Source organism: Callorhinus ursinus, unplaced genomic scaffold (genome assembly GCF_003265705.2).
Source record: "Callorhinus ursinus isolate GAN/ISIS: 27379988/994484 unplaced genomic scaffold, GSC_fseal_2.0 scaffold18, whole genome shotgun sequence".
In the NCBI taxonomy this organism is placed as follows: domain Eukaryota; kingdom Metazoa; phylum Chordata; class Mammalia; order Carnivora; family Otariidae; genus Callorhinus; species Callorhinus ursinus.
Window position 1 is genome coordinate 5475025 of NW_027397080.1, and position 15366 is coordinate 5490390.

At 40.6% G+C, this 15366-nt stretch overlaps 1 long non-coding RNA gene across 1 annotated transcript; it reads right to left on the bottom strand.

The window, feature by feature from the left end:
• Positions 1-5447: 5447 nt before the first annotated feature.
• On the bottom strand, positions 5448-14821 carry LOC141374412 (uncharacterized). The gene is made up of 3 exons (XR_012381276.1): positions 14332-14821; positions 13739-13797; positions 5448-5882 (listed from the first exon to the last, which is right to left on the bottom strand). It is a non-coding gene; the product is annotated as an uncharacterized lncRNA (long non-coding RNA).
• Positions 14822-15366: the final 545 nt, after the last annotated feature.

A 15366-nucleotide genomic window follows, 5' to 3' on the forward strand; every position in this document is an offset into this window, starting at 1 on the left:
ACTATATTTAAAAAATAGAAAAAACAGAAAACCCTCACTCTGAGCCCTGCTCTCCCAGACAACCATTTCATTAGTCCCTTGTTTATCCTTCCAGTGTGACATTATGCAAATATAAGCAAATATGGATATATATTTTCATTCTTTTTAATAAAATGTATTATATATTTTATACAATATATTTTTATATATTTATATATACAGGCATACATACACATTGTTCTCTACTTTTTTTTTTTTTTAAGATTTTTATTTATTTGACAGAGAGAAAGACAGCCAGAGAGGGAACACAAGCAGGGGGAGTGGGAGAGGGAGAAGCAGGCTTCCTGCAGAGCAGGGAGCCTGATGCAGGGCTCCATCACAGGACCCTGGCATCATGACTTGAGCCAAAGGCAGATGCTTAACGACTGAGCCACCCAGGTGCCCCTCTCTACCTTGTATTTAATAATACATCTTGGAGATCTTTCCGTTTCAATAAGAATTTTTTTCATTACAGCTGCACACCATTCTGCTGTAGATGTACAGTCTATTAAATCAGTCCTCTATTGATGGACATTTGTGTTGTTTTCCATTTTTTTTACTATTGGAAACAATGCCAGATATTTAAGGCACACATACACATGTATCTGTAGGACAGATTATCAGAAATGGGATATTTGGGTCAAAAAGCGAATGTATCTATAGCTTTGGTAGATACTGTCAAATTCTTCTCCATAGGAGTTCTATTTTATAATCCCCACAGCAATTTATGAGAATGCCTGTTTCTCAATACCTTATTAAGAATGAATTTTTTAACTTCAGTTTTTTGCTAATCTGTTAAGTGAGAAATGGTATCTCAATATGGTTTTGATTTGCATTTCTCATGAGAAAATTTGATACCTCTCCATACATTTAAGGGCCATTTATATTACCTCTGAACAGTCTCTTCACATTTTTGTGTGTGTGTGCTTTGCTTGATTTTCTAAGAGCTCTTTATGAATAGGGAGGTGAATCTCTATGATATGGGTTGCAAATATTTTTACCAGTTTGTAATCTTTGACCCAGTTTGTACTCTTAGGGAACTGGTGAGGGAGAAGGTCTTCTCTTTCTTAAAGCTCTCCCTCCCTCAGGGGCTCTCTTTCCCACTCAATATTCATTAATTCATTCGATCACTCAATTAGGGGAATTCAACAGAATATGGATGAAGGAAGTGACTAGAAAAAAAAAGTAACACCATTTCATGATCTTATATACCTATACCCCACTGAGTTGACACTCCACAATAAACCATTTTCACTTACTTTTGCTTCATAATATTGTGATATTTTACAACAGACATATATCATTTTGTAATTAGAAGAAGCAATACTTCTTTTGGTAGGGACTAGGAAGCACAGAGTAGAAAATAAATAGCATACATTTACACTGTTAATACATTAGTGTATTTTTTTAAGTTTTTCCCTCTATTTGTCTTTACATCTACTATATTGTGTACATTTTCCTAAGTCATTAAAAATGACCCCAAATATTTTCTTGCTGAAGAATACTGCATTGTATAAATATATTATGATTTAGAAAAATAATCTCTGTAAAGTAATCCTTTCCTTTTTAAAAATAGTAGAAATAGCATGGTAATGTATATCATTTATACATAATTCAACTGATTATGTCCTTAATATAGATTCCTAGATGTGACATTTGAGCCACATGGTATGAACATTTTAAAGGACTTTGATATAGATTGCCAAACTGTGTTCTGGAAAGGATGCTGCCAAAGTATTCACAGGAAATTTAATTCACTGAAATACAGAAAATATTATTAGAAAATAAGAAAAGGCTAAATATAAGTTCTAAACATGTAACTCAAAAAGCTAGAAAAATGACAAATCTAACAGAAGTACACAAAGAATAAAGAATTAATAGAAAATAGTATGTAGAAGCATAACATGTCCTGATTAGAAAAAAATATAAGTTAACCCACACTTAGATACATTTCATAAAATAGCACAACACTTTCCTACTTTTCAGGATTTTGCCAAACCTTTTTAAAGATAAAGAGGTAATCTGAACATCAACCAGAGAGAAGACACACTGTCTCAAAGGGAACAATAAATTGGCTAATTACAGACTTTAAAAAGTAGCACCAGAGGCTCAGAACTGCTGAGTAAAAATAAATGTCAATTTAGAATTCTATACCTAGCTAAGCCATAATTCAAGAGTAAGGGAGAAATAAAGAACTTACTACTCACAGACACTCTTGCTGAAAAATTAGAAAAATCTGAGATATTAATTTATTTATATAAGGAACTCTTTTATAAGGCTTGCTACAAGCCAGGCACTATTTTAACCATTCTACAAATATTAATTCATCCGATCCCTATAACAACCCCATGAAGTAGATACTATTATCATCCCTGCTTTACAGATAGAGAAATTGAGGCACAAAGAAATTCAGTAATCTCAAGGTCACAGAGCTAAATCTCAACAACAGAGCCACATATCAGACCCAGGCCATCTGGCTGCAGAGTTGGTGCTTTTGACCACTGCACAAGTTGCCTCTGCTCTGGGAGGCTGAGAAATGGAATTCACGAGGAAGGAGGAAATATAAGAACCAGTGGTAAAAAACTGGCAAATGTGCAGGTTAATCCAAACTTGCATTGTCTACTTACAACAAAATAATGACAACAAATCTGGGGATGTGTTAAAAACATGATGAAATTAAAACTATACACAACCATAACATAACATGGGAGAAGGAGAAGCACAGTTAGTGTTCTACTCTGTTAAGGACAGGCATGATGCAGACTTTATTAAGTAATGAATGTTAACAAATGTTAAAACAAAAAGATAAAATTTAACTACTGATCTTGTAGAGGAAAATAGAGAATAAAGAAAACATAATCCAATGGAAGGAATGGAAGAAAAAGAAACAAAACCCCAAAAATCATGATCCAACAAATTTTTCACGGACTTTGACAAGTTGATTCTATAAGGTCTTTAAATAGGACAATTTCTATAAAAGCTTGAAAATGTGTTATGGGCACAGAGGTATACAAATAATCTTTTGAAATGATTATCTGATAGAAGATGACAAGCTGAAATTCATTAACTAGTTCTAAAACATCAGCATAAAAATACCAAAAATGTAATGTTTGGGGCATAAAGCAAATTGCAAATATATTATCTGTAAAAATTTAAGATACCATGGATATGTAATAAAAAAACTCAAAACATACACAGAAATAATACAGTGATTTAAGCATAATTGATACCTCTGAACAAAGTGACATAGCATGAAGCTTTACTTAAATCTGTTTTTTCCTTGCTAAAAAAAAAAAAAAATTTGATGCTAATATGGCAAAAATTTTAACATACTATTTTAGTCGTTATATTTTCTGAACTTTTCTGTATGCCTGATATATTTTATACATAAAATATTTTTTAATCTAAAAACAAAAAAGGAAAAACGAAGAGGATGAAGGAAAAGAAACTAATATAAAATGTGAGTTATTAGAATTTTATTAATACCTTCAGTGATATTTGAGTGCCTCTCCTATGCCAGTTGCCATTAAAGCCCTCCAGCATATCAACCCCTTCTCCTAACGTGAGCCAATGGTCTCTGGACTGCTCAGCTGACAGTCCTCCTAGAGCCCCAGAGCCTTTCTAATTGTAGATATCCTTACCCTTGAAATGGCTGCTTAGGGGGCACATAGAACATACTGCTCCTAGGTGAAGGATTTGGACAAAGCATCTCTCTTCCCTACCCACATTTAGGGATGAAACTGGGTCCTTGACCTTCCTAACCTCCATTGGCCCAGGTCTTCCCTCTTCATTGCGAGGCTCTGTCTAATTAATTTATGCCTCCTGAAAGGAATCAGCCTTATTGCTGCCTTCCTATATGATCCTTCCTCCCATTGGGGAATAATGGTCCTGCCATGCCTGATTTGGGCCACCTGAGGAAATTGGGGCATGGAGTTGCCTTCCAAGGCCCCTCACAGCAGCTCTTCCACCTCTGGTCCCAACTGGCCCTAATGCCGATGGGGTCCAGATCTACCCACTACAGACCACTCTTTGCTCAGCTCAGACTTCCAGGGACAGCCCTGTATTGGGGGTCACCATACTTGCTAGAGACTTTGGAGAAGCCTCTGGGCTTTCCTCCCCCACTATCCCACAACCTCCTTCCTCGGCACTGTTTTCTTCCTTTTCCCTCTAATCATTCCCTTTCAGACTTGTTTTCCTCTCTAACTCCTGTCCACAAACGCTGCTGCAGCCCCTTTCTTTAGCTGTCCCTTCTAGAGACATATACCCTGAAGTTGCCTTACCTGGAGATTTCTACAATCCATGCTGCAAGGCATCCAGCAGCCTGGAGACATGATGGATGGGGAGATGCCCAATTAGGGCCAGGAGGCTTTCAACCTAGAAGGGCCTTTGGCCAGGTAAGGGGTGTCTTTCCCAGGAGGAAGACCGTATTTGTCATTGGTGCTGGGTAACTCATTGGGTATGTCTAACATAAGCCTCTTTGAGATGGAATCAACCTTATGTGGAGATAGTGCAGAGCCTGACACATAATGTCATTTCACAGGATTTTTTCCTGAATAATACAACAGATACTTTTGTCAACTCCTATGTTAAAACATGTATTTTTATAATTGAGAGGTTAGGGATGAGAATTCTTATGTTGAAGGTATATATTTTTAAATTTACTACACTGATTTAACTTGAATATTTATCTCAAGTCCATCAGTATATTCATCAGGTTAACAGGACTTCTCTCTTACAGGGAATAACTAATGATGAAAACCATGATCTGACTGAAATATTTACCATGCAACATTTTTAAAAAAGGTTTCAATGTGTGGACTTTGAAGTCTTCACCACACATCACACAGGAGTTCTCTCCCATGTGGATTTGCATTCAACAAATACTTTGTGAATGGCTACTTGTACCAGGCAGTGTGCCGGGGGTTGGGGACAAAATGGAGAGCAAAGCATGCATAGCTGGACTCTTCATGGAGCTCACAGAGTTGTCAGAGAAAAAAACTCTCTGGTAAAGGGGGAGAGATGCACTCTAGCCGAAGTTGTGACCACATGTGTAGGGTATTTCTCCCACAAGGGATCTGATGAATGTGAAGACCTGAGCTCACTTCTCATCTACACAAGGTTTCTACCCTTGTGAGACCCTGTCGTCTCATGAACATGAAGGTTCATGTTGTTAACTGAAACCCTTACTACATCTATCATATTTAATGGTTTCTCTGTGTGAATTCTTCGGTAAACTTGGAGATCTATGCTCTGACTGAAGAAGCACTTACCACACACACTTGTAGCGTTTCTTTCCTGTGTGGACTTTCAGACAAGCATTAAGTCTATGTTTTCAGAGTTTCACATTTAAACAGTTTCTCTCGTGTGGAGTCTCCGATGAACTTGGAGATCTGTGTTCTGACTGAAGCCCTTACCACACTTACCACAGTTGTAGAGTTTCTCTCCGGTGTGGATTCTCTTATGGATGCAAAGATTGGAGCTCTGATGGAAGCCCTTGCCACACTCCCCACACTTAAAAGGTTTTTCTCCTGTGTGAACTCTCTGATGAACACGAAGGTTTGTGCTATAACTGAAGCCTTTGCCACATGTATCACATATGAAGGGTTTTTCTCCAGTGTGGACTCTCTGATGGATGTGAAGATTGGAGCTCTGATTGAAGCCCTTGCCACACTCCTCACATTTAAAAGGTTTCTCTCCTGTGTGGACTCTCTGATGAACATGAAGGTTTGTGTTATAACTAAAGGCTTTGCCACATGTATCACATATGAAAGGTTTCTCTCCAGTGTGAATTCTCTGATGATAGCGAAGATCTGTGCTCCGACTGAAGCTCTTCCCACACACAGCACAGTCGTAAGGTTTCTTGCCTGTGGGGAAAACAGGATTCTTTGAGAACAAGAAAATGTTTACAACGACGAAAAATATTATCAAATTAAAACTCTCAATCAAGGCTGCAAACAATAAGATATCAGACTAGAGAATGTGGAAAACTATAGCCAATTAAAAGACCAACTTGAAGAATTCTACCAGGACTCAGAGGGAAAGGATTAAAAAAGTGAAATTATGAAAAAATATTAAGTTGTGAAGGATAGATCTAGAAGATCTTATATATGTATAAGAGATCCGAAGGAGCAAACAGAAGAATTAAAGAAAATGTACTTAATCTGAAAGAGAATTTGATTCTTTAGATTGAAAATATCCCCCCAGTACCATGTAGGATTATTGGGAAAAAAAAAACAACAACTAACATACACATATCTGGATGAAACTTCTGAATTTCAAGGGTCAAGAAAACAAAAGCATATAAACATTAAACAAAATAAAACAAGTTACTCTCTTGAAAAGAGAATAAGATTGGCAGAAGATAATGGTACAAGGTCTGCAGTGTCCTGAGGGGAAAAGACTATAGTCAAGAATTCTAAACCTCAACTGATGATTCCCTTACATGTGCAAAAGGAAGATACTCTCAAAACAAAGATGACCAAAATCAATCAAAATAAAACCTCATGAAAAGGGAAAACATGAAACATAAAAAGTAGAAATGAATAATGAAAACATAAAAGCTTTTCCTCCTTTTCACTCAACAAAATCCATGAAATAATAAAGGGAAACTTCTCTGAGCTGAAGGATTCAGAGATGACCAGGCTCAATGACTGGCAAACCTAATTTCTGGGGAAATAAAAAAAAGCATACCTAGATATATTCTGGTAAAACTTCAAAATTCCAAGGAGAAACAGAAAAAAAAAAGTTCTAAATGTTTTTGGGGGGGGGGAGAGAAAAAACAGGTTAAATAAGAATAAGAGAAAATTACTAAATGAATGTATCAGATTGGAAGAACCAAAATCAGGAGCTCAAAAACAAAGATACAATGGCTAAAACATTCTCAGGGAAAATGATTTTGAATCTAGAGGTCTCAGCCACACTGATATTCAAGACTGGGGTGACTATAAATACCTTTACAAACATGCAGAGATTCAAAAAGCTTGTCTGCAAGTGAAAAACAGATTCAAGCAAAAAAACAGATGTGGGATTTAAGAAATTATGGAAAGAAAGGGCTCCAAAAAATTAAGGCCACTTTAATCTCTGAGAAAAGGTACAATGTAAAAAATTAACAATTATATATGGTTTCAACAAAACACAAGACCTGGGGAGAGGGTGTATGAAAGCTAAGTGAAAGTTTGCTAATGGCCTTGTATTGTTCTGGAGAGTGGAAGTTATAAATAACTAACACTTGCCACCGATAGAAAAATATAACTTTTAAAACATGGTACAATCTGGAGGGTAATTAATTGAAGGATAAAAATAACGGAGGGAAAAAGGAAAGAAATAAGAATTCATTTAGAACTCCCAAATAAGGGAAGGCAATAAAGAATTAGAATGCATAAAATGTCAGGAATCAGACCTAATGTATTATTACAGTAAATGTAAACAGGCTAAATTCCCCTTAGAGTCTTAGAAACTCCAGCCATATTCAGCTTGCAAGAGACAAATAAATACCAGGCAAATGCTAACTGTAAGAACAGATGAACAACATTAATATCTGAAAAAGCAGGATTCAAGGCAAAACACACCAACTAAGGGACTTCCAAGGAAGATAATGAAATAGGAGGACCTTAAGTTCACCTCATCCATGGATACAACTACATAACACTCACATCACTGTAAGTAACCCAGAAAACAACAAGAATGGCAGAACAAACTCCACAACTAAACTTCCAATACCATCGAAAAGGGAAGAATGGAGATACAGTGGGGAGCTAAAAATACTTGTGTGCCATCAGCGGGAGGGAGGGAGCCGCAGGTGCAGAGAGGGGAGAGAAAAAGATTATCACACCAAGGAGCCTACACAGGATAGATGAATCCTTATAGCATTTGGCTTTGAAAACCAGATAGGTCAAATTTCGTAAGTTCAGTACTTAAAGCCTGGAACTTCAAAAATCAGCAGGCTTGGCTCTGGGAGAGCTCAGAGGGCAATAGGAAACAGAGTCACTGCCATTAAAGAAAGAGCCTAACAAACAGCCCATAGAGATACAGTACAGAAGTGGCAGTTTGAAAAATGCCTGGGGCAAATGGGAGGGGGAGCTATTTATTAATCACAGAGTGTGTCCTAGAGGGACAGATTTCACTGGGAGATTCCTGCAAGAGCAAAGGAGAGATGGCAGGCATCATTTCCCTCCCCTGCTCCCCGCATAAATATATGGTCACCTGCAGAAACCAGTGTGGTGCAGGCATTTACCACCTAATTTGTTTACACTGTGCCCCACCCCCTCCCGCTGAGCCTGCCTCAGTCCCAGCACTGTGGGTCCCCACCCCCAGAAGACCAGTGCAAACTTTGCCAAGCCAGTGTCTCCCAACTGTGCTTTTTGTGGGGCTTCAGTCCAGGCAGCTGCAGTAGCTGGTTACCTCCTGTGGAGGATGCACGTACCTTGCTGAAACTGCCCGCCCTTCCCCTGCTTTGTGCAGCAGCCCTAGCTGCCCTAGTCTCAGTGATGGCTTCATGTCCCCTGCGGAACAAGAAAAGCACCACCTTGTTAAAAGTGCACATCCCACCCACCACTTTCTTTTTCAAAGATTTTATTTTTTGACAGAGACAGCAAGAGAGGGAACACAAGCAGGGGGAGTGGGAGAGGGAGAAGCAGGCTTCCCGCCGAACAGGGAGCCCGATGCGGGGCTCGATGCGGGGCTCGATGCGGGGCTCGATGCGGGGCTCGATGCGGGGCTCGATGCGGGGCTCGATCCCAGGACCGTGGGATCATGACCTGAGCTGAAGGCAGATGCTTAACGACTGAGCCACCCAGGCGCCCCACACCCACCACTTTCAAGAGCAGGAGACAATAGTGGGCTTTCCTAACATGCAGAAAGAGACACAGAGTTAGACAAAATGAGGAGACAGGAATATGTCACAAGTGAACAGGACAAAACCACAGCAAGAGATCTAAATGAAACAGATATAAATAATATGTCTGATAGAGAATTTAAAGTAATGATCATAAAGATACACACGACTTGAGAAAAGAGAGGAGGACATCACTGAGACCCTTAAAAAGAGGTAGAAAACAAAAAGGAACCAAAGACAACACAATAAATAAAATTTAAAAATTTACCAGATGGAATAAATAGGTTACAGGAAGCAGAAGAAATTAGTACATAAAATCCATCTATGAAAAACCCACAGCGAATATCATCCTCAATGGGGAAAAGCTGAGAGCCTTTCCCTTAAGATCAGGAACACGTCAAGGATGCCCACTCTCGCCACTATTGTTCAACATAGTAGTAGAAGTCCTAGCAACAGCAATCAGACAACAAAAAGAAATAAAAGGTATTCAAATTGGCAAAGAAGAAGTCAAACTCTCTCTCTTCACAGATGTCATGATACTTTATGTGGAAAATCCAAAACATTCCACTCCCAAATTACTAGAACTCATACAGCAATTCAGTAATGTGGCAGGATACAAAATCAATGCACAGAAATCAGTTGCTTTCTTATACACTAACAATGCAACTGTAGAAAGAGAAATTAGAGAAACGATTCCATTTACGAAAGCACCAAAAACCATAAGATACCTCGGAATAAACCTAACCAAAGAGTTAAGGATCTATACTCTAGGAACTACAGAACACTCATGAAAGAAATTGAAGAAGACACAAAAAGATGGAAAAACATTCCACGGTCACGGACCAGAAGAATAAACATTGTTACAATGTCTATGCTACCCAGAGCAATCTATACCTTCAACGCCATCCCGATCAAAATTCCAATAACATTTTTCAAAGTGCTGGAAAAAACAATCCTAAAATTTGTATGGAATCAGAAAGGACCCCGAATCGCCAAGGAAATGTTGAAAAAGAAAAATAAAGCTAGGGGCATCACGTTGCCCAATTTCAAGCTATATTACAAAGCAGTGATCACCAAGACAGCATGGTACTGGCACAAAAACAGATATATAGACCAATGGAACAGAATAGAGAACCCAGATATGGACCCTCAACTCTATGGTCAAATAATCTTCGACAAAGCAGGAAAAAATACGGAGTGGAAAAAAGACAGTCTCATGGGGTGCCTGGGTGGCTCAGTTGTTAAGTGTCTGCCTCCGGCTCAGGTCAGGATCCCAGTGTCCTAGGATCGAGCCCCGTATCGGGCTCCCTGCTCTGTGGGAAGCCTGCTTCTCCCTCTCCCACTCCCCCTGCTTGTGTTCCCTCTCTTGCTGTGTCTCTCTCTCTCTCTGTCAAATAAATAAATAAATAAATAAAATCTTAAAAAAAAAAAAAAGACAGTCTCTTCAATAAATGGTGCTGGGAAAATTGGACAGCTATATACAGAAGAATGAAACTCGACCATTCTCTAACACCATACACAAAGATAAATTCCAAATGGATGAAAGACCTCAATGTGAGACAGGAATCCATCAAAATCCTAGAGGAGAACATAGGCAGTAACCTCTTCAACATCGGCTACAGCAACTTCTTTCAAGATACATATCCAAAGGCTAGTGAAACAAAAGCAAACATGAACTTTTGGGACTTCATCAAGATAAGAAGCTTCTGCACAGCAAAGGAAACAGTCAACAAAACAAAGAGGCAACCCACAGAATAGGAGAAGATATTTGCAAATGACACTACAGACAAAGTGCTGATTTCCAAGATCTATAAAGAACTTCTCAAACTCAACACCCAGAAAACAAATAATCAAGTCAAAAAATGGGCAGAAGACATGAACAGGCACTTCTCAAAAGAAGACATACAAATGGCTAACAGACACATGAAAAAATGTTCATCATTAGCCATCAGGGAAATTCAAATCTAAACCACACTGAGATACTACCTTACACCAGTTAGAATGGCAAAAATGGACAGGGCAAGAAACAACAAATGTTGGAGAGATTGTGGAGAAAGGGGAACCCTCTTACACTGTTGGTGGGAATGCAAGTTGGTACAGCCACTTTGGAAAACAGTGTGGAGGTGCCTTAAAAAATTAAAAATAGAGCTACCTTATGACCCAGCAATTGCACTCCTGGGTATTTACCCCAAAGACACAGATGTAGTGAAAAGAAGGGCCATATGCACCCCAATGTTCACAGCAGCAATGTCTGCAATAGTCAAACTGTGGAAAGAGCCGAGATGCCCTTCAACAGATGAATGGATAAAGAAGATGTGGTCCATATATACAATGGAATATTACTCAGCCATCAGAAAGGATGAATACCCAACTTTTACATCACATGGATGGGACTGGAGGAGATAATGCTAAGTGAAATAAGTCAAGCAGAGAAAGTCAATTATCATATGGTTTCACTTATTTGTGGAACATAAGAAATAGCATGGAGGACATTAGGAGAAGGAAGGGAAAAATGGGGTGGGGGGAAATGGGAGGGGGAGACGAACCATGAGAAACTATGGACTCTGAGAAACAAACTGAGGGTTTTAGAGGGAGGAGGGTGGGGGGATGGGTTAGCCTGGTGATGGGTATTAAGGAGGGCACGTTCTGCATGAAGCACTGGGTGTTATACTAAAACAATGAATCGTGGATCACTACATCAAAAACTAATGATGTATTGTATGGTGACTAACATAATAAAATTAAATTAAATTAAAAAAAAAAGAATGCACTTGAAGAAAATGAAAAGTGATCCCAAAAGTCTGAGAAGGAATGGCACGTGAATAAGTGATAAATATGTACACAAATCCAAACATTGTCTGTATAAAATAATTCTAATAATATCTAATTTATTAAGTTAAAAGAAGAGAATTAAAATGCAGAAAATAATCGCTTACAAGTCAAGTGAAGATGTGATCAGCAGTAAAGAGTTTTAAAGTCTTTGCAATATTCTTTGAGTTGTTTAAACTTAGATTTGCAAATATATCATAAAATTTCAAGGATAACCACCCAAAGAATAGATATAGGTTTTAAATTTAAAACAAATACAGAGGGGTAAAAAAAAAAACCCTAGCCACTTAAAAAACAATATACAAAAACCAAAAGGTAAGAAAGGAGGGAAAAAACAGAAAAATGGACAAATAAAATTAAAATGTAAGTATAGGGGCACCTGGGTGGCTCAGTTAGTTAAGTGTCTGACTCTTGATATCAGCTTGGGTCTTGATCTCAAGGTTGTGAGTTCAAGCCCCACGTTGGGCTCCACACTGGGTGTGGAGCCTACTTTTTAAAAAAAGGTAAGATGGTATAAACACATCAAATATACCAATAACTACACTAAAAGCAAATAGACTAAACCTGCCAGTTAAAAGGCAGAGATGAGGGGGGAGGAGGGAGAATTCAGCTTTAAATTTTTTTTCAGCTTTAAATTGTTAACAAGAGATACACCTAAAGCATAAGGCCATGAAAAGGTTGAAATAAAAGTATGGAAAAAATAATAACCAAAAGAAAGCTGGAATAGCTATAGTAATATCAAACAAAGTAAATTTCTAGATGAAAAGCATCACTAGTGAAATAAAAGGTCAGTGCATAGAGATAAAAAATTCAATTCTCCATGAAGATATAACAACTCTAAACTTGTATATACCTCTTAAAACATCCACGAATTACATCTTTTTTTTTAAATGTTTTATTTATTTATTCATGAGAGTCAGAGAGAGAGAGAGAGAGAGGCAGAGGGAGAAGCAGGCTCCCCACAGAGCAGGGAGCCTGATGTGGGACTCGATCCCAGGACTCTGGGATCATGACCTGAGCCGAAGGCAGACGCTTAACCATCTGAGCCACCCAGGCGCCCACGAATTACATCTTTTTAAACAATGTAAGTACTGTAGAGAGAAACTGACATATCTACTACTCAAAGAAATTTCACATATTTTTTTTCCTCAATTACTGATGGGTCAAACAAAAATAAATGGACACCTATAGATGTTGGCACCTACCATTAGAAAATACATATTGTACTCAAGCACACATGAAACATTGTAAAAATTGACCACCTATTAGGCCATAAAACAATTATCAACAATAAAAAAAGTAAAGACTTGAAAGAGGTATGGAAGTTCATATACTCAAATCTTCTCTTTAAGAAACAAAAGCTCACCTACTTTAGGAAGTCTTCCTCAATCACCCTGCTCTAGCCACTGATACCACGGACTTCAATCCTCAGATTGATACTTAAATATGGCTTCTTTCATTTTAATTAATGGATACATGAGTAATCACTATTTTACACATGTATATATTAATCTCCCCCAAAGAAACCACGTATTTCGAAGAGGTGTATCTAAGTCAATTTGTCTTACTCTTACAAATAAAAAGAGCATCACAACTAAGTGGATAAATGAAGGAGCAACATGTCAGGTAGAGAACAAACTTAAAGGAGGGCATCAGGCCTGAAGGTAGCATTCTCTTTGGAGTCCCTCATTTCACAGATTAGACCCAGTCCTTTGGATGTGGACAACTTATGCCCAGTCCATGGATAACAAGACCTGTCCATTGACAACGTGTACAGCAGAGGCTAGGGACCTAGAGATGAATCCTGACTTCCCCATTTAATAGCTTGGTGAACTTGACAAGCCTCTAAACCTCACTGAGGCAGTTGCTACATCTGTAAAATGGGAATAATATCCCCTTCTCACACCTATTGTGAAAATTAAAAGAAAAGTCAATGTTGAGTGTATCTAGCATGCAGTAAGTGCTCCATGAATATTTCCTTCTCCTTTCCTAAGGAAGAAAGAGGAACTTATGTTTTTCCTCAAGAGTCTGGACTGAAAAAGGAAAACTGCATCTTACCTGGGAAGTGGTCATCTCTTCTTCCTCCTAGGCAAGGTCAGGGAGTTAAGGACGCAGAGCTGGAGGAGAAAGGAGCCATGAGACACCAAGCCTTCCTTGCAGCTCCCAGAGAGTGTGGCCATTGTTCTGCCTTGTCTGAACCATTCCCTCAACCCCCCTGCCCTATGTTGCCTTCTTTTCTCCATGCTACAGATTGTTCACCATCTCAGTTAAGTTGTCCTTCCTCTGTTCTGAGTCAAACCTCCACAGTCTCTCCCTGGTCTCTGAAAGTCGTCACCTGACCCAAGCCTTGCTAAGTGACCTCTGCAGCCCCAGCGTCTCCACAATCCCGTCCTCCTGCACACCCCAGCCTTGGCTCAGTTTTGGCAGGCCTCAGGTCACAGGTGTGTCCCCTGAAGGATGGGTTCCAGCTGCCTGTGTTGCTGCAGCCTTCATTCATTAGAGCATGGCTTGTTCCCACTGGCTCAGGAACACCATGTCTTCGGCTGGCAACTTTCTCCTGGGCTCCAAATCTCTATATGCCTCCCCCAACCCCCACCCCAGCAAGTCTTCGAAAACCCAGCCGGGCTCAAAGCTCCTCTCAGGATACATACCTGGAGGAACTCAGGCTAGGGACCTCTGGACCCAAGAACGGCAACGCAGGCGACCAGACACTTGCGGGAGAAACCTGAGGATGCCTCCAGGGCCACACTGCTCTGAGAGGGGAGACACAGGATCGCGGCCCGGACCTGGGAGGCGCTCAGAGCCGGAGCAGCCGGGCACAGGGCTGCAGAGCCAAGCCTAGAGTCGGAAGGAGAAAGGGATCCACGAGCCACTCGGAGGCAGATGCCACTAACCCCCGTCGGAGATGAGCAGAGCACCGTGAAGTGAGTGCTTTAGAGAACCTGGAAGGTTCCCACCCTCTACAGTCAAATCTCGGCATCACACTCTTTTCGAGACCATCGCCCCCCGGGGCCCCAGATTTGGGGGTTCAAGTCCCTCCATCGCACACGCACTCTGGCGTTCTGATCTCCATCGTTCGGCTGAGCCAGAGTGCCTCTGTGAGCCCCAGTCTCTCCGCGAGTAACTGGGGGCGCTGCGAAGAGCCCTCGGCGGCCGGGACTAAGCCCGCCGCCCGGCAGCACTGCGCCTGCGCGCGGAGAGCCGCAGCACTTCCCACGAGACCCGGCGGCGCGCCGCCTCTGTCCCCCCGCGGCTGCCTGCCGGTTGACCAACCTGGCCCCGCGGCGTGCAGAGGTTACTCTGCCAGTCCTGCCAGGGGGTAGGAGAGTCACTTTTTAATTTCAGTTCCTGGGATCCTCAGTGGGAGGACGTTCTCCCTCCCTCCGATGTGGAAGCTTGCGCCGCACGGCAGAGCTCCGAGCCCGAGCCTCGCACTTGGGAGTCTGGCTTCTTAAGGGTTGGGCTAAGAGACGGGCGGGGACTGGTTCTCTTATTTGGCCGGTGGTCCTTTATGGAATGTCATCGCACTGGCTCCTCTGGGCCAGCAGGCGTTCTCAGATAGGGTCGCCCGGGGCCCGAGTGTGCGGCCCTCCCTCTCGCACAGTTCTCTGATGCGTAGCCCCAGCCCAGGGTGACCCCTGCCAAAACCTGGACCCCTCCCCCGTCCCCAGTCAGGACACTTAATG